This window comes from Bactrocera dorsalis, chromosome 1 (assembly GCF_023373825.1).
Source record: "Bactrocera dorsalis isolate Fly_Bdor chromosome 1, ASM2337382v1, whole genome shotgun sequence".
In the NCBI taxonomy this organism is placed as follows: domain Eukaryota; kingdom Metazoa; phylum Arthropoda; class Insecta; order Diptera; family Tephritidae; genus Bactrocera; species Bactrocera dorsalis.
Genome location: NC_064303.1, coordinates 3723694 through 3744755, shown reverse-complemented (window position 1 = coordinate 3744755; position 21062 = coordinate 3723694). Strand labels below are relative to the sequence as shown.

Below are 21062 nucleotides of genomic sequence, written 5' to 3'. Positions count from 1 at the left end.
GACACTTTTGTTGGAGAAAAGTAAGAAAGCAAAAACGAATGCACTCAGTTCCACCCAAAAACTCTTGCGGTGCATGCTGTGACTTAAAAAACGATTGTTGTTTTTATTTTTGTTTTTTGCGCTGCTGCGCCCGTTTTCGGCCAAAAATAAAGCGTTTGTGCCAATTACTCTCCAGCTGCTGAGCCATGAAACGTCACAGCGTTTGAACTGGATTTTTGCACTTATTGTTGTTGCTCTTTATTGTTTCTGCTTTGTAGCGCCAGTTTTGTCGCCTGTTTCGCTGCGTCGCTTATTGCTCATTTGCGCCGCTTTACTTATTATTCATCTACTTATTTTTAGTTCGTTGCTTTATTTTTATCTCTTCTCTTTGCGCTGTTTGCCTTTGAGCATTTTAATTGTGGCATACAATTTAATTACGTGTAACTGGAACGCCAAATGGCAAAGAGGCGGAACGAATGGCAAAATAAAAAAGAATAAACTCAAAACACAAAAAAGCGTGTGATTCGCACATTAACTGGGTTGTACTTAGAGTCATGTGAATATTTTTTTTTTGTTTATTTTATTTTGAATTTTTTTTAATATTTTTTATTTCTTAAAGCACTTTTAGTAACCTTCAACTTGCTGAAAAAATAGTTAGTGCCACAAATTTCTGTTGAAACATTTTTATGATCTTTATATCTTATGTGGTTTCAAGCAATAAACTGAAATTTAATTATTTAAAACATATAAAAAAATAATATATTTCTTAATTGTATTTAATATATACAATCACAACTAATTTTTGTCCACCTTCAAGGCATGTCAATTGCTGCATTCCTCGTCTTTCTCTCTCTCTCTCTTTCCTTATAACTCACTACTAGTTTACCCACTCTCCACACCCACCTAGCATGCGTCCACTTGCATCGCTCGGCAACGGCCACTTCACTTCGTCTGTCGACAACCTAACATGGCATCCTCGACAACCGAATACAATTGTCACCTGTCAAAGCAATAAATTTGTAACATGCTACTCCAGCAATCGACGGACAGACAAGTGGTTGCTTGTTACTGTGGTATTTATGTATGCTGTAACAACTACAAAAGCAACAATAATGTAATTGCTTAGTTACCTTCATCATAATGCGTTGTTGTTGCTGTTGGCTTCATTGTTTTGCTACTTCTGATTGCTTTTTTTAATTATTCACTTCCACTTGCCTTTAACTACTTGCTTCGAGTTAGTTATATAACTAGCTTTTCTTGTAATTTTTGTTGTAAAATCTGTCACAGACAGTTGTTCGGTCTCTTAACCTTCATTTGCCCCGATACGGTAGCGATCATTGCCAAACTTAAATATAATGTGTATGTACTCTGTTGACAAATTTGGGTATTGAGAAGTTATAATATTTACTGGGCGGTTAGTGAAGGGAGCGATACTTTGTACCTTTGTTTAATAGTAAAGTAACTTTATATGTATAACGGTAACATACATATAAACTTTGTTAAAGGTTTGTGTCATAACTACAATAGCAAAGGGTTGCCACATATTCATTTTTGAAGACTGTTTTGTAGAGTAATTTTGAATATCAGACGCTAATTATTTAGCATCCTTGAAGTTTATTTATAACTGCTGCATCAGGCATAATGAGAGGAGTAAAAGAAAGTGCTAAAATAACCTAAAATTCCTTTATTAATACCAACACTATAGATATTATAGACTTCTCTTCAACTACTTTATGAAAAGTTATTAAAAAACTGTTTGAAATATTATTCAGATTTTTTTAATACAGCAAATATGAGAAATAAAAGGGTTCAGTGGTCAAAAATTCAAAAAATAAATTATTTGACTTCATACCTTCAAGAATTTCCTAGAAATCAGAAGAAGAGGGAATAAGATGTAGCAATGTCGAAGTCACAGGCTCAATGATCGAGAAAGAAAAGAAGATCCAACTGAAAGGCTTATGTTTTTATACTTTTTTCAAGATTAATTTCTCTTCTTGAGCAATATTATATACTTTTTTCTAGGACTTTTGGAGCTCTCTTTAATAATTATTTAGCATACATCCAACGCGTGGAGAACTTGGTCTTCAAAAATCGCTTCAGATAGATTTAAAGCTTTTTATAAATACTTTTTTTTACTTTAGACTAAAACAGAAAACAATAAAAGCCTTACATAATATTAAAGATCCATATACAATCGCAACAATGACTCATTCATCTCTGGTGCGCACTTGGAAACAGTTTGTGCTATTATTTCGCTCATTTCCTCAAGTTATTCTATATCTCATTGTTGCTACATTTTCTCAACTTCTTTTTAGTTAACTTTGTATATTTTTACATTATTTTTGTATCATATACACAAGGCTCTCCCCTTCCTTTCTTTCAAAGACCAGATTACAATTGCGAAACTTTCAATTTGCTCCCAACTTCCGTTTGCCTTTTTCCTGCATACAAACTCTATTTCTAACTTCAGTGATACGACGTTTTTTCCAACCAAAACTCCATTGTCCTTTTCTTCTCTGCTATCCTGTTTCATACTGTTGCTGATGGTTGTCTTTCATTTGCATATTCCTCACTCCATGCGCGTTGAACCTGCATACGTCGCGCATATCATCACGTCTGATCTAACAAATTAATGCAAGCGGGCGTTCCTCACATCCACTCACTAAAATTTTGTCAAGTTTACTTTTTTACTTTTTCTTTCATTTAGGTCATTAACAGTGGTAATAAAAATTTCATACTCCAGTTGCGAGTTAATTGAATTTCTGGGGGGAGGGGAAATTTGAATTAGAAGTTTCAATTAGGTTTGAAGAGATTTTGTTATAAGCAGACAGCTTGTGATGAACTAGGAAATTACAATTTTCTGAAATTCGAAAAAATAACAATTTTTTATTCATTTTTATGGCGCTCATAATCATGAGGAACTTTTAACTATTCAGCTGTTTAATTATTTTTTTAATTATGTATCCGAAACTGCAAATAACTTCTTTAATTCTGCTTTTTTATTATTTTTTCGCAAGGAAACGTAGATGAAGTCGCAAATAATTGGCCTTCTTCGTGTAAATGGAGCACTGTATTATATTATTTATTACAGAAACTGTACTTAGTAGTCGATTATCGATTAATTAAAGTGCAGTAACCGATACCGATGTTTGAAAAATAACCGTTATTAGTCGATAATTTTTCAAGCTATCGATAATATGTCGTTATCGAAGAATTTTTTTATTCGTTTTATTTATTTTATAATTGGAAATAAATTAAATTGTGGCATCGACTTTGAAATTGAGTGCTACTTAAATATTTTACTAATTATATTATATGTAGATATTTTTAAGAATGTTTGTAATAAGTACATATATGATAAGAAATGATTTGCATGCATTAATAAAAACGATATAGTAAACTTATAGTATAACTGTTAGTTTGTCGTGTTTTAATGTATCTTTTATCGATTATTATTATCAGAATTTTATCGATTAATATTCATTTAACAGATAATGAAAGTATCATTCACTGTCAATCACAATAAGGACCAAATATAAAAAATATCTATTAATATATCGGTTAATATCGATAACAATTTCGACAAAATAATAGTAAATAAAAGTATAATAGATAAATTTTAACATTCAATATTAAACTAATAATACTAACTGTTTTTTTGTCGAATTTTGATGTATTTTTATCGATTATTACGAACACAAATTTATCGATTAATATATATTTTTACCGATAATAGAAAAAATCATTCAATGTCAATCAAAATATGGATCAAGTGTAAAAAATATCGATTAATTTATCGATCAATATCGATAAATATCAACAAAATATTGATACAAAATATCGAAACACCTTTAAGTAACAGCGATTATAAGGAGTTGGTTTGGCTTTGAGATTTTAATATCACTCTGAATAAAAATCAGTTGAAACATTCAGATCCTCTGCTGTGAACCTCCTTACTCGATAATTTGCAATAATAATATAAATAAAAAGGAAATATTGTAAAATCGATTATCAAAAAAATTGCAACAAATTTTCCTAACAAGTTTAATTGAATTTTAAATTTTATTCACTCACACCGCCCAAAAGTATGCTTCGAAAATACTACAACACAGCACATCGCTTATACTCGTATTGCATGCCAAGCAACAATGAGCATTCAATCACGTTGCCGGTCAGAAACATGCAACAGCTTCGACAATTGAATTTCCGCACGTCCAGCAACAACATAGCAACCATTAAACGTAGCTAATCCTGCAAGCTTACCTGTAAAATATCTAAAAAATAAATATTAAGGGCATTAAAAATAAATTCACAACAACTACAACAACCGCAATAAAAAGGGAGAGCATGGCATGCAACAAGCTTTTTCAAATGACTGCCAGACACAATAACAAAAGCAACAACAGCAATAAATAAAAATTCATAACAGTTGTAGGCGATAGTAAATGCGATAATAACCGACACAAGCGTCTGGACACGCACTGGACAGAGGTTGCCAGCGAGAGTTGGGGAGGAATTTCGAAAATTCCTGCTGTTTTGCTAGTTTTTCTAGGGGCGGCAGTCTGGCGCAGACCAGACAGCGTGACGCCTGCATTGCGCTCGCTAACACACACACAACAACAAAGCTTTCTATTTATAGCGTTATAGTAAATGGTGAAAGTGAAAATTCTTCGAAAGGCCAGCGGCCATTTCTTATCACGCCACAGCGAGCGTCGCTTGTCCTTGCTGGCGGCATTTACGCATACTAACACATACAAACATATATGTACGCGGAGGAAATTGTTTTCAATTCGTGGCGCAAACTGTCGGCTCTCGCTGTAAGGCTGTCAGCTGCACGCCTGGCGAGCCGCAGCCTGTCGACCTTACTGACGCTAATACTGCTTATTTATGTGTATGTATATGTGTGCGCTTGTGGTTTTGCGTGCGTTCGTTAACTGTAAAATTTCTGCCACGTACCTCTCTTAGAAGCTTTTGATTTATGGCCGCCTAGACAATGCTGTCCGCTGCTTTAAGTGTGAACCAAAGCCAAAGGATGTGCGCCAGCAGCACGCCACAATAGCCGGAAGCACTTTATTGCTAAGACGTTGCGTTGTGTCTCAAAGTGTGAGTGCGTGCTTTCGCTTAAGATTATATTTTTATGCTTTTAAGTGCGCGCTTTGGATATTTTTTAAAAAATTTTATATTCCTGCTACCATTCTCATAAATCTTCACTATTGTTGTCATGGCGCAACTGCTGGCGTTTGCGTCGGTCACATGCTGCGTCCGTGCGCCCTAAAATATGCAAGCTTGTATTTTTATGTCACTGTGAAATGTGATGTCCTGCCGTTAATGCTTGGTTTTAACAGTTTTTAATGGTGTGTGCATTATAAAAACAACACTGCTTAGCATAAAAATATAACGGAGTTGTTTAAGCGGAAATCATGTGCACTTTTAATGCTTGCAACAAATTTTTGTCGAGTTTAAATTTAAAATTTGGCTTATTTCTCAAACACATTTTTTATGAAAGCAAAACAAATTACAAAAATTTCCTAAAAATATTTCGTAAATAACAAAAGTTAAATTAAATCAAAAATTCAATTTCAAAACCTTTTTTTTACCAAAACTGCTAGCCGTCACTACTTGACAATAAACTTATAACTTGAACTAACATATTAACAACTCAATTTGCATCCAAAATAAATTGTCACCATAAATATTAACAGCATACATACTTCACTAAATTTTGCCACTCGCACAAATTTTCCGACTCTCTAAATGCAAAGCACGTACGAAACACGTAGCATATTTTTAGGTGCATAAACAAAACAAAAAATCAATCAAAATAAACGAGTAGCTGGCAGCAGCAGTAGTAACAGTTGGAAAACATAATCAATTTTAGCCATTATCCAGAATTTTGGTGCTTATCCTTACACGCACAACATTAACGTTCACAGTTCATTAGACAAGGACGTGCAACGCGTGAAAAAATAACTCAGAAATGGGAAAATTGGAGAAAAATTGGAAAAAAGTGCCAAAAGTACTGCTAAATTGATTAAAATTGATACAAATAACACAGCAACCTTAACTTGGAGGGCAAGTAAGACTTGCGAGTTGAGGGGAAAAAAGTTGTAAAATAGAGTGACATGCCTTGACAAGGGCGAGAATACCCAAAAATATTTTAAATGCCATAAAGGTTGCTTAAAGAAATCGTATTTTACGGAGTCCCCTACTCATAATTTTTAGTAGTCACCCAAATTGTTTTGATTTCAGCGTTGATGTAAAGTGATGCTTGCACGCCTCCGAGGGGCGATAAGCTCATAATTTGCTATGATACTTTTAAAGAGGGTAAGGTACTTTACCGGGATTATTTGAGTAATTAGGTTAATAGGAAAAAAAAACGTTAACTTCAGATGCGGAAAACCTATACAACTCTTCACAAATATAAAATTTCTTTACAAGAATTGGACAGTCTGTATGGCAGCCATATACTTATAGCCAATGTTGGTCCAGCTGAACTTTTCTTTAAAGATTGTACCGTTCTCTTAAGCAATAAATAGAGCTAAGTTTCGTGAAGATAACTCGTTAAATAAATAAATTTTCTATACAGGAACTTGATTCCGAACGTTCAGTTTGTATGGCAATATATGCGATAGGATCTGATAGAATCTGAACAGTTTTTTTTGGAGCTTGAACTGTTGACGGAGATAATAATCCAAGTCAAATTTGGTTAAAATATCTTGTCAAAAAAATAAGTTTTCTACACAAGTACTTTACGGACAATTTCTTCATAGTCTGTACCTTTCTCCTAAGTAATAAATCAAGCAAAATTTTCTGAAGATATTTCGTCAAATAACAAGACTTGATGCCGCCTCGATTTCAGATCGATATCTCAAAAACTGAAATACTAGTTCGGAAAGTAACTCAGCTTGTCATGCTAATCATTTATAAAAAAATTTCATTGCCACACATAACACAAAGAAGAAAATTATCTCTCAAATAATGTCTTTAATAATACTTTTAAAATCGTGCAATGAACGGAAAATATGAATTTGTTTTACAGTTGATATATATATACGTGTTAATATACATATATTTACTTTAAAAAATTTTTTTACCAAATATTGATAGTTATATAAAATTAATTTCTCGTTAATTTTTGTAAAAAAAAAAATTATTTAATATTTAATGATTTTGGAATAAGGATTTCAACAAACATTTTTACCTTTACTATATTACTGGCCGCGACCTCTGTTGGAAATTTTTCAAAGATAAAATTGAAAGCTTTACTTAGAGCTTTTACCATAGCTGGTGCGTTTAATGAAAGTCAGATATCAATGTTGTGTGTAAGAGAGAAACTCACCTGAAGGCTAATATACAATTAAAACGGAATTTTACTCTTTAAAGTAGGTGAATTTCTCTCTTACACACAATATTGTATGGCGAAATAAAAGTAATAAATTTTTATTTGCATATTCAAAGTTAGTTGGACACATTTTCAATTGCTTAGGTCAGTTTTTCGTTTTATCGCAGTATAACATTACAATAGAACATAGATAAGAGACGGGGTTTCCTAAACTTATAAAAGGGTTTTTTTACTGCGCTTTTTCCTTTTAAGCACTCACATTCGCCCATGAAGCGCGAAATGAGCGGAAGAGCTGAGAAAAATACAATTTGATATTTAATATAAATTATTTAAATTATTGTATTTTATTATATTTTTTCTAAACTTTGTACAATTTTGACGAAATTTCTTCACATACTCTCACGCATCATTGATTAAAAATTCAATTTTTAAAGGCATTAAAAAATAGCTTTTCATCTTTTAATCCCTTCTGATTACCTATATATATATTATTGTCATACAAATATTATTGAACTTTTTAATTTTCGAACTCATCAACACCTAAAGACATTTGAATTCAGCAAATCGAAAACGAAAGCTACAAATCTCATCGTACTCAAGCGAAAATATGGCATTTTACCTAACAATGGAAATGGTCTCAAGAGAGAATGAAATGAAATCACAAAAATGTTATGAATGAGTATCAAAACAAAAGCGCCTGAGGACTGGGATGATAGTGAAATTAAATATTTGAATCGCATAGCATTGCCATTGTTACATTTCTGTCATTGTGTGGGCTACCAATGCTGACAATGAACTTGCGAATATTTCAAGGATAATAATAAGCAAATGTATATACATACGTATTGGTTTACGTAAAATCAAACTAAATTATATAACAGCATCCTATTAATATTACCATACACGTGAAAGCTCACACTCGTATGCCCTCTACATGTCAGTTCAACAATCTTCCAAGTTCTCCCTTGCCTCACCTTTGTCGTAACTAAAACTACATTTCCCAGCATCGCTTGCATAAAATCGATTGCGAAATTCAGTGCAACGTGTAGGAGCAATCATAATAATCGTTAATTTCTAGCAACCTTATAATTTTTGCTACCACCAGCCGCCCACTTAAGGCAACTTGTGTCTTGCGCGGCAGCAGCTGCCACAAGTCAGCATTGGCTGGCATGTGTTTGCATGCAGATATATTTACTCACAATCATTCTATTGATATGGGCATATGTGTACACATGGCTGTATATATGTATGTACATAAATGCATATATATTTACATATAGAAATATGTATAAATTTATAAGTATGTGCTTACATTTATATACATATGTGAGCGGTTGCCAATTGAAGGTATTAACTCTTGGTTGCCAATAGAGAGTGCCATGTGCTTTGGCATTTATGCCTAGTGCTTATATACTATAAACTTACACACATATGTATATGAATATTTGTAGGTATGTAAGACCTATTAAAACCTACTAAGTTGCCAAGCCAATAAAGGAAACTGCAATTGGCAAGCGGCTTATGCCAGTATACCATTTATTCAAAATTTCACCGGGCTGACAAAAATCTAAATGTTCACATTTTTTAACACAAATCTTCATTATCGCCTTAAAAAAAGGCTCCCTTTTAGCTAATAAAAGCATGCTTCGTCGTCTTCAGTGTCTACAATGAACTATGGCTTTTCCGATTTCGGCTCAGTTTTGGAGCGCTTATTGCTAAACTGTTAGACAATTTCAATGTCATATTAAAAAAACTCCCTTTCTTTACCGGTAACGATGAGTAAAGGGTCCTCAGCTACGTTTTCTAGAATCTCTTCTGCGACCTATACTCAATGTCGGTTGTACAAAACATTCAGGTATTTTGATACGAATCTAGCATAGACACACTTCATACCCTAAAGATACTCTAAAGTGTGTTGAGTCGATCCAACAGTGATGTTGAGATACTCTGCTATCACTTTGATACCTGCGCTTAAGCACAGTTTCAGTCCGAGTCAAAATTTTTCAGATGGTGTATTTTATATACATATGTAGATTCTGTGTATATTTTAGTACAACCATAATGATAAGTTGCCCTCAACAAACAAATTTGAATAAGTGTTCCATATTACAATTGTAGATGAAATTTAAACTCACTTTTGATATGGAAATTTCCTACAGGGCATCTACTGAATGACATTATTATATGCAGATGTACATATAACTCTATATGCTGAATGTACTGACGGTCCATTAAAGCAGTTGCACCTTTCCTTTACAGAATCGTCGAATGTTAAAGAATCCATGCCAATTTTTATAATTGCGTCCATTAGAACTATAAAAAGATGTTTATTGTAAGTTAGATAGTGTAAATATGATTAAAATCATGGACACTTCGTTTAGATTCAATACAATTTAGGTCACAGAAAAGAAATAGGGTTAAGAATGACTATTGACTGTGAAACCGCTCAGAACTGATAGATCATGTATAATAACTATGAAAGCCAACTGCTGGATTTTTAGAAAAATTATCTTAATATTTCATACTCTTAATTTTTTTTTTAAATATAAGACATAGTTACTCAACAGTTCGTCGATCGATGAGGATCTAGTAATCGAAGTTGTGGTAATACAAAGAACGAAAATCGATCCAAGTGAGATTCATCGATTTTGTATCGTCCCTACGACCTATCCCAACCAAAGCATAGTTGCAGTTTCATAAATATTTTTATCAATACAAAAAAAAACACTTTCCTTTCTAACAATATACCATTGAGATCCTGCGTCGACACATAAATTTATACCTAATCTACTGAACCGACAAAGTGCCCACCAGAGCTGTCATCTGTCATTTGCTGCACCACACACCTGCATGCCGTTAAAAATTAGTAAATTCGCAGACTATTCGATTACACAATGGCATATCGCCTGCTGGCTAGTTGCAAGCCACAGTCAATAATCTAACTGCCAGATACTCGTAGTTTGGCACACTGCACTGCGCATGCGCACGCACGACTTTTCCACCTTAACGCCTCTTCCGCCAATTTACGAACAGCGCAACGTAGGCCAAAAACATTCTTTCCGTCTACGAACTATCTATCCATGTGTCGACTGCGCGCCCATGTGAGTACTACATGTAGCAATAACAAAAACAAAAGCAAAAGCAAGTAAACAAGTTTGCAACGCCAACAGCGCTAAGCTGCGAGTATCTGTGGCGGCAATAAAATATTGAAAAACTACTACGCTTTGGTTGCGCTGCAGTAATTTTCGCCAAAAGCAAAATTCGCTTTCATTCACAAAGTAGGCAGCAACAGCAGCAGCAGCGCGCAATCAACAGCTGTGTGGGTTGCTGAAGACAAGTTTGCGGAGCGACAATTAAAACAACAAGAAAAATCAAATACATTCTGAAATAAAATAAATAAATTATTGCCGACGAACCTGCACACCTTTGTTCAATAATAATAAAAACAAAAGTTAAAAAATATTTATATTAACACACAACAACAACCAGTTTCGCAACAGCGTTTACTAGCCTTTGCTAATTTTATGAATGAATACAAAATTTATGATTATTTAAGAGTACAGTGTACTTTACGCTGTCTAATATCGGCGCTCTTAAAACAGCTTTTCGAAAAGCAATTGTTGCATATTCTGCTGCGCTCTTCGAAAAATATTATGCGCTCTCACGCTATACTCTCCTTTGTCTTTTGTACTATTTGCTTTAACATTTCCGTCATGTATATAACACATATACAAGCTCACATAAGTGCGGGTGTATGTGTTCAATGTCCTGCGGCTGTTGTTGCTGCACGCATGGAGTTGAATTTATGTGATTTCCTTGGAATGGAAATTTCTTGCTTTGACATTTGTTGCTGTCAACTGTCACTTAAATTCGAAAATTGCATTTTAACAACTGTGGAAAGATTGTAGGCATGCGTGAGTTGGAAATTGTTTATCGGTGGAATATTTGTTATAATTTAGAAACATACATGACAATATATAAAAACAAAAAAAATATTATCTTTGGTTTTCCCGAAGCTAGAATACCCCTCACAAATACAAATACTAGCAAGAACTTGATTTTCATTGATCAGTTTGTACGACAGCTATATGCTATAGTGGTACAATCTTAACATTTTCTTCTGAGTTAGAACTGTTGCCTGAGATAATAGCCTATGCCGAATTTCTTGAAGTTATTTCATGAAATGAAAGAGCTTTCCATACAAGCACTTTATTCGGATCGTTCAGTTTGTATGGCAGCCAATGATATAGTGGTCCGATATCGGCAATTCTGACAAATTAGCAGCTTTTTGACGGCAACAAAACGTGTGCAACATTTCAGATCAATATCTCCAAATCTTAGAAACTAGTTCACGTATTCACAGATAAATATACAGAAAGATAGACATGGCTAAATTGACTCAACTTATCTCGCTGATCATTTAGATATTTTTATAGGGTCTCCGAGGCTTCCTTCTGGGTGTTAAAAACTTCATTGTAAGCTTAATATACCCTATTCCAACTATAATAAAGAAATTTTAAATATTTTGATATATGTGAAAAATATATGGGAATAATTTTAAGAAACCGTTCAGTTGGTGCTTCTAAAAAAATAAGATTTGAATAAGAACTTCTTATAATTTTGATCATTTTAACTTAACCCTACATATTTATTAGGTATTCCAATCAAAGTTTAAAAATTTATAAATTTTTTAGTTTAGAATTTTTTATGAGAAATAAAGACAAAAATCTCAATACTTCTTCGGGATGAATACAAAGTTAGTATGATAAATTTAATCAAAATAACGACAAACGTTGTCAATTTTCATTATTTCATCCTAAATGTCAATGTACCGTATAATTTCCCTTTACTTTTTCATCCTTCACCTTTTTGACATTAGTAGTGAAGTTCGAAAATCGATTCTACAGGTTGGATGTTGATATTCTAGACATTTGTATTTTCCTAAACTAATTTTCACCATTAAATTCGCATGTGATATTCATACAAACTCGAAACAGGCTTAAAAGCTTATTTTCGAAAGCTGGCCTGCTACTGAAGGACATTAACATTTTTTGGCGTTAAGTCCTAAAAGCTTATTTTCGAATGTTTAATATGCTAAATTTTTAAGTTTTAAATTTTTAAGTTCATTACTTTTCAATTTGTAACAAACTCAGGTTTACTTCACTGATTGTCAAAAAAATTCCCAGAAAGTATTTTACTCTTTTTGTAATCAATTACAAGAGTCCCGTATAAACCCACCATATATTTTATCGACCAAAAGCTTTCTATCAATCGTACAATCCAACTCTGTGACAGCTTTCTACACCACAAACAGCAAAACTTCACCACTCCATATTTCGCTCTTCACTCACAAATCCTACTCTTAAAATTCGAACTTCGAAAACACACCACGCTCTCGCTTTACCATTTTCATTTATTATTTACGCTGCGCCTTCAACGAATAACAACCAGCTGGTCTGCTTGCAACAGCTACAAACGCGTCGCCGACCAAAAGCAAAGTAGGAAACATATTTTGACTTTCGGTGGATGCGGTTGGACGCGAAAAATACGAGCGCTACTCGCACAAGGCTGTAGTATAATAGCGTGTCTGTTGTGTATAATTAAATATGCTGTGTTGAGTGGTGGCTGTGTGTAAAAGAGCATAAAATAAAAATGCAGTGAAAATCTATTGCAATCGAAAAAATGGCAAAATATAGCAATAATACTAAAAGTTTGAAATAAAAGTATGCTCGAAACGATAGTGCCACACCCTACGCTATTTTATTTCCGGTATCCTTGCGCCATTGTGTTGCGGCTGTCAGGATTCAAAGAAATACGCGAATAATACATATGTATGTATACTTATGTATGTGTGTGTGCATATATAAATTAAAAATTTCGGCACGTTTTGTCCGCCACTTGACTCGAGTGTGAGCGCTGGTTTTGCCGTTATACGAGTACCATTAAGTCTACCGCAAATATTCCGTGTTGTCCTTTAAACCGAAATAGTGTACGCGCGTCTGTGCTTGTGGCAAAATGTTTGATTGCAAATAACGCGGCAGTCATCGTTGTATTTTTTCGCTTGTGCCACTATTTTTTCTCTCCATCTTGCCTTGTTCACTGTGATACTTAAGTTTAATATTAGCGGAGTTTGCTACTTTGGTGTTTTTTTGTTTGAGAATTTCAATGCCTCCTTATAACTTGAAGTGATCGGATTACTATGTTATACTGGAAAATGTAGCGAACAGATATATATTTTTGGATGAAAAACTACGCTTAGACTATTGAGCTGTCTGCTGAGCCACGCTGTAACAAAGGTAAACAAATAAAAATCAGTTTATCGTATATACGGGAGCATATCGTCACCTAAAATGCAAATTAACGTATCATAAAAAATTCCAATTTGAGTTTTTTATTGCTTACGATTCGTTACATCAAATTGCATATATGCAATTTTCAAGCTTCCGCTGTCCAATATAACCATTTTACAACCAAAACTCCAATTTTGCTTCAATATGAGTGGTTTTATTATATCGTTTTTCCTTCACTTGTAAACATATGAAAAGTGATGTTACGTTGTTTTGAATTTTAGATGACAATATAAGTACTCTTCTATATAAGTATTTTTTCAATACCATTTCCTTAACTTTGACTTGATTATATACATTAACTCATACACCCAGTTTCCCAAAATATTTCTTGGAAACCTTTTGTTTGTATTTTTCTATCATGGAAAAATATAGTCATAAAATAGTTCCAACTATATTTCTTGAATTTATATTTTTTCATGTATTTATATTATGTTACTCAGAGATCATAAAGTGCATTCAATCAATTAATTATCATACCTTAAAGAACCATGACCTTCCGATATACTCTTTCCCCAACGCTAAAGTTGCCACTCCTTAAACGGCTTTTTAAATTTTTTGGTACTCAAGACTTGTTCAGCTATCATTCGTTTAAGTTAAATAAGTTCTGGACGCCAATTTGTTCAAAAAGCCTTATATAAAGCTTCTCTATTAGGCAACTACTAGACCAGGAATTTGTAAGGCATTACTTTCTCTATATTTAGCCTAGCAAAGAGTTATTTCTCACTTATGATTTACAAATTCTGTAACCATAAATTTGGGATAGGATTGCTAAGAACTAATAATCTTCAACAAAAAAAACTTCGATACAAAAAGTTTATCAGCTTTAAATCTGTCTTTTCTTCCGAACTGTCTTGAGCAAAGTTTACCGATTAGCAAATAAGTAAAACTCGACCGGTCGAGAGCAATAAAAGTCCATTAAAAATAAACTTACAACTGTTTATCAAAACCTTACCCACCAAAAAAACATTTATTAACGTTCTGCTTCTTTATACATACCCATTTTTGTTATTCATAGTTGTATCTATAACCCCAAATTACTCTATATCTCTTATCTCTCATTTTAAATTCTCTTCCTATAAATATTTAATACCGCAAAGTGTTGAAAAACTTTCAAAAACCCCACCACTTACAACCATTTCCGAATGTAATTTATAAAAAATTCCATTGACGCCCGAAAGCACACTTCATTTTGTTTACGTACTTTGTTGAGAGTCCTCCATGTAAGCGGACAAATGTTGTACTTTGGCTGAATTTGCATTCCGGTGATGCTTCATGTGACACAAATGACAATTCGAATGCATTTCGAAAAGGTTAATGACACGCAAGGACAACGACAAACACGACAACAACAACAACAACACCAATAACAATGTCAACAGCAACGACAGCAGCAACAATGCATAGAATTTCACATGAATTTAGGCACTCAAATAAAAGCAAACCGATGTTGGGGGGTAGATAACGGCAAGTAGGTGCATACACAACTACATATCTACATTAGTGTGCACAACTATAGCATATTAAAGTCAGAGAAATGTGAAAATGTAAACAAATGGGCATGTGAAAATGCTTTGCATGTAAATGCCATGAATTCATATGTACCGCATGTGTATAAGTGATGGACCCACACAAACGCCATACACTGACGGGGCGACATGACATCTGCAGTGGATAAGTAAACAAAAAATAGCAGTTAAGGAAAAAACCTAAAAAGCTTCAATAAATAAAAGGTGAAATAAGCGGGCGTAATGTGTGAGTGTGTGTGTTGAAGTAATGGGTAAATATAGGAATTAGAGTAAAGGGGAGCCATTCAACCCTGGTCCGATAGCAAGGATAAAGGATTACTGAAAGAAGGTGAAAATATGTATATTGGAGTTTAGCTGATAGTGTCGCTGCCAAGTGTGATTGCGTGCCGGAAAAGTAGCTACTCTACTTGTATGTATATTTATATATGTATTTATGTACATACATATGTAATACATAGATGAAAACAAATACACATTTGGATGATCGAAGATACATTTCGTTATCATAGATTGATGAACTTATAGACAGATATATGTATATGTATATGTGCGCGTGAGTATACTTTTCAGTGGTTAGCTTGCATGCTACCGGGTCTGAGCTTGAGTTAGGTTGTGATTACATTTATATGTTGCATGTTTGTTAGATTGGTAGCTATATACAAAAGTATTCTTTGTACGCATTTAATGTAACTTACGCATTTGGAAACAATTTTCTGCATTTATAAAATATTCAGGACTTCCAGTCGAGAGTTCAAGCATCCTTCAACTGCAGTCAACACTCGTATGGCATTTATAAATGCCAAGGTCTGAGCGCTTTTGTTGCTTTCACCACTTCAAAAACGAAATTCATGCACTTTAAATATAAATGTACACAATTATATATATACATGTAAATATATAAATATTTAAATTCAAAAAATACCACCGAAAATATACACTGTAATATTTCTTATGTATGTGTGCATTTATAAATTTTTGATATTCAGCGAACTGTAAGCAACAGTGCGTTAAACAAAGACTACAGAAAACTAAGCCAAAGCAAGAAATGAAATTTAAGAGCAAAAGAACTCACCAAAAACAAAAAGCGTGGAAGCAGCGGAAGTTCTGCTTGCAAGGATAATAAATCTTTGACAGTTCCCCTGACGATGGCACGAATATAACTCCAAATAAATATAAAAGAAGAGAGCAAGAAAAAAGCGGCAAAAAATGTACCAAAGTAAGAAAGTAAGCGACATATTTGGAAAAATCGGCAAAAGAATTGCAGCGAAGGCAAGCAAATGCAAAAAAAAGCAAAAATATATGAAGTAAGGCAAACAAAGCCGCGGCTGCAAATGCGTACTAAGGAGCAGTAAGACGAGTCGTAAGTACGAGTACGAGTACTAGTATTCTTACTGTTCCTAAGTAGTCATATTTTGTAATATCTACTTGTATGTATAACCTGAGCAGGATATACCTACAAAGATTATTTAGTTTGAAGCATCCAGAAGGAAGCGTTGTAAATTCTATAAAGTGCATATGTACATAACATATACACATATTTTAGCAATAAACCAGACTCTCTTCAAACTTCAGAAGTCAATACTGAACGTGCTTTTCATGACATACAACTTGATTTAATGGAAAAAATACTCAAAAATTGGGTTCATCGAATTTGTCCCTGTAAAAGAAGTCATGGATGCGATGTTATATTCAGTACTTAATTGTTTCAAATGTACTTCACAATTGCATAGTTTGTGCCTCTAATTAAAAAAAGAATATTTGATTTCCTTAACAACTTGTGCTTTTTTAAGAAATCTTAACACTCTTATCGGAAAACCCGATTTAGGCATGTCCATCTCCATATACGCGAACTCCCTTATTGTTTGAGATATCGACTCAAAAATTTTCCGCTATCCCTTTCTACACAGGAAGCTGCTTAGTTATTGGAGTCGGCGATATCGGATCATTATAGCATTTGCCATACAAACCAATCGATTGAAATCAAATACTTGTATGAAAAACTTTTTTACCTTATCGAGATATCTTCATGAAATTCGACATGGATTATTATCTAAAGTAACTTTGCAATATTCAAAAAAATTGTTCCGGTTGGGCCACTATTGCGCATAGCTCCCATACAAACCGACCGATAAAAATCTAGGCATTGTATGGAAAACTTTTTTATTTATCGAAATATCTTCACTAAATTCGATACGGTTTATTATTTAAAGCAACGGTGCAATATTAGAAAAAATTTTGCCGATCGAGCAACTATAGCATATAGCTGCCATACAAACCAGACGAACAAAATCAAGCTGAGGATCTTTTCATACCATTTATGCTATAAGAAATACATCTGCGAAGGTTATTACATATAGCTTCGGTGCAGCAGAAGTTAGCCTTTTTTCTAGTCTTATTTTATTTTATATAATTTGCTTTTCGGAAATTTCGTGTATGCGGCCACTGTCTGTCAAATGAGTCCATTGCTTTCGACTAAGAAATATAGCAACTGCCAAACAGACACGCTAATATTAATAACTAAAGCACACAAATTGTCTACACATATATAAAGAAACCCCAATTGATATACATATGTACACCTTACTGAATTTCGGAAAAAGGAAGAAGCAAATAAATTACATTACAGCAATACCAAAACTCACAGCAACAATCGGACACCCTCTACTTACTTTGAGACTAAAAATGCCAAAAAAAGAACAAAAATGTGTGTGGCGAAATAAAAAGCTAGTATTGTTTGTTATTATTTTTGTATTGGCAGCAGCTGTTGCAACAAAAAACACTTAACTGCTTAAGCGTAAAGCTGACATATTCACTTACACGTGTGTGCACTTTTGGCAGGCAGTATGCGGGTGCTTTATACATGAGCAAGATTGGTTACAAATAAGTCAGCAAATTCTCTAACGATTGGCATGTGAATTGTTGCAACAGGCGTGCTTGGAAAAGATTATTGGCTGGCGCTTTCACGTTACATTTGAGAAAAGAAAGAACGAGTTTGAGAATTGCAATTTTTGGCTAACAATGCAAGTATGTAGGTACTTGTGAAAAGGAAAGTTGTATTGGTATTTTCTGCGCTTTAAGGATTTGGAGGGTTTAAAGGGGTATTTGCTGAGAAAACTTGCTATAAAATGTTTATAATTTTTATGCCATCAGAAAGTAAAGATTTCAAAAAAGGAGAATACGATCGACTATTTAAAAAAAGTATTCTATTGTGAGAATATTGGTTTGAAAATTAGGTTTTTTTCGGTAAAAAAAAAGTCATTCAAAAAATTATGATGTGTTCGGAATTTTTTTTCTTTCACAAAGTTTCGGGTAAACTGTAAAAAGAATAGTTTACCCCAACTGTTGTGAAAGAAATTAAATTTGTTGTTTTGGATACATTGGGTATCGTTGTTGTTTCTTTAAATTTTTCCATAAATTTTGAGATTATGTGAAAAAAATAATAATACGAAAGTTGTAGATCTTTCCATTACCTACAACTTTGTTAAATAACTTTTCTGCATAGGACTCGTAGCTCTGCCGAATATTGAAGAACACCTTTTTAGCACTGAAGAACTTAAACAACTTCCTCTCTTTCCTCTTGCCGACCTTAGAACGACCAGTTATTTTTAATTTAATTTTTGTTATTTTATCCTCCTTTACAATATGTTTCACTCTACTATGATTTTTTTTTTACTTAGTCTGGTCTTTTACTATAAATATTGTGTACAAAAGTCAAGCATATTGAGCAGGAATTGTACATAAGTATACGCTTTCTTACTTTGTGTGTGGTGTGCATGTAGTGCAAATCAGCTCTGCAAAGTGTGCCGCCAATTCATTCATGGCTAATCCTACTCGATTACCAAGCAAAAACCGTTCGCCTGCTGCCACTTTCTAAGCTTTAATGGCGAAATTGTCAGCTGCTTCCCTCACACACACGGACATATAAATACACACATACAAACACATATTTATAAATACATAAACGCTACTCAATGGACTCCATCTGGCAATCAGACAGTGTTTTCACGTTAATGCTTTGAACCCCACTGCAGCACCTCTTTATAGTCACCTTAGCCGGTTGGCTGGCTGGCTAGCTAAATTAAGTGTGATTTTGCTTACTATATGCTTGTATGTATATACGTACATATTTTTATGTACATACTTATTTTTACATACATACATAGTAGAGTTTACATGCAAAGAAGTGGCACAATGATGGCGTGGCGCAGCAGGTGATCGCCCCTACTTTGCTTGTTGAGGATGAGTAGGACATATAATATGCATAAACACACATACTTCTCCACTTTACTATAGCTGTAAAGTAAAATTTGTTGTACTACGAGCTAGTAAATAAATGTATGTGTGCATATACTGTTATTTGTTAGTCCTGCCAGATTCTACATTTCATTCGCTTTCTCTTTCCAAGCATCATTAAAGCCAGCGCAAGTGCTTCCTTGGCGTTTCTGCATTAGGTCTTCACCAACTCGCCGGTTCACTGCACTTTAATGAACTTTAATTACCATTTTTGTTGTTTTTGTTTTTATTATTATTGTTTTTATTTTCTAGTGTTGTAAAATTTAAGTCCACAACACAACTTGGCTCCACATTATTTGTGTAAAAACAAGTAAGGTTCAGCAATAATTTTGCTTCGTGGCCCATCAAGCATTTTGCATTGTATTTTTTTGGTTGTACTTGTTGCTTGTATACTTTTTCATTGTTGTAGTTGTTGTTTGTATGTATATTTTCTTTATTGTAGTTGTTGCTCGTATATTTTTTCTTCCTTTAGTGTTGCTTGTTTGTTTTTATGTGGGTGCTCTACAATTTTACCCACTTCCCGACTACATATAATCCTGTGTACTTTACTATAATGCTAGTTAATGGCAGCTAATGAAGAGGAAAGTTGTTAAGTTGTGTCTAAGGTGGCGAACAATCGCTTTAGCAGCTGCGTCTCAGCCGCAATTTACGAAGCTTTTGAAGTTGTTGCAAGGTACGAGCGTAATTCTTAATTAAAATTTTTCGCTTAGTTGAGCTGTCGTGTATCGTGTTGTGTTTGTAAAATATGTTGTCGCTTTCTTTTTTCTCTTTCGGAAATTACTTTTTGTCGTTCTCGCAAGTCTTGTGTTTTACCTTCAGTGAGCTGTACGAAATTCTTTGCATATTTTTTGGCGCTCAACAGCTATTTACAAACACTTCATTACTATGCGACACACTGTGGGTTAAATGAAAATTGGCGCAAAGGGTGGCTAATGAAATTTCTTATGAACTCGTGTGTGGGTATCGCTGGCAAAAAATTTGTATAAATAGTTGAAACCTACATCGCATGCCGCTAGATATATTCAGCTTAAAGTTAGTTAAGGACAGCTAAAAATAATGTGTGCCAAATTAATTTAATTTCTTTTCTTTTGTCGGCATATATATAGCCATGTCCATCAGTCTGACTGTCAAGCTGTTTTATACAGACATGAACTAGCCCTTCAGTTTTTGAGATATCGCTATGAAATTTTGGAGACATCTATTTCTCTCCAAGAAGCAGCTCATTTCTGAAAACCGAAGGTATCGGTGCACTACAGCCTTTAGCTGTCATACAAACTGAACTAACAAAATCATGTCCTTGTATGGCAAACTTTCTTATTTGACGAGATATCTCCACGAAATTTGACATGAATAAATAATGAAAGCAACGACACAAGCTCCGAATATATTTTTCAAATCGGTTGACAATAGCCTATAGCCGCCATACAAACCGATCGGTAAGAATCAAATCCTTGTATTTAAAACAATTATATTTGAAGAGATATCTACCAAAAATTTGACATGGATTACTGCCCAAGACAACGATACATTCTCCGAAGAAATAGTTTAGATCGAACCATTATAGCATACAGC

The 21062-nt window shown here is 33.9% G+C and overlaps 1 protein-coding gene across 11 annotated transcripts in view; it reads left to right on the top strand.

Moving 5' to 3' along the window:
* Positions 1 to 21062, top strand: part of LOC105232477 (protein sickie) — a 396183-nt gene that overhangs the window by 260694 nt on the left and 114427 nt on the right. Inside the window, exon 1 of one of the 11 annotated variants that reach the window (XM_049446870.1) lies at positions 12662 to 13617. The exons of the other annotated variants lie outside the window; for them this stretch is intronic. The gene's annotated coding sequence lies outside the window, so the exon portion shown is untranslated. Of the gene's footprint in view, positions 1 to 12661; positions 13618 to 21062 lie in introns of those variants that run through there. 11 annotated transcript variants of the gene reach the window in all.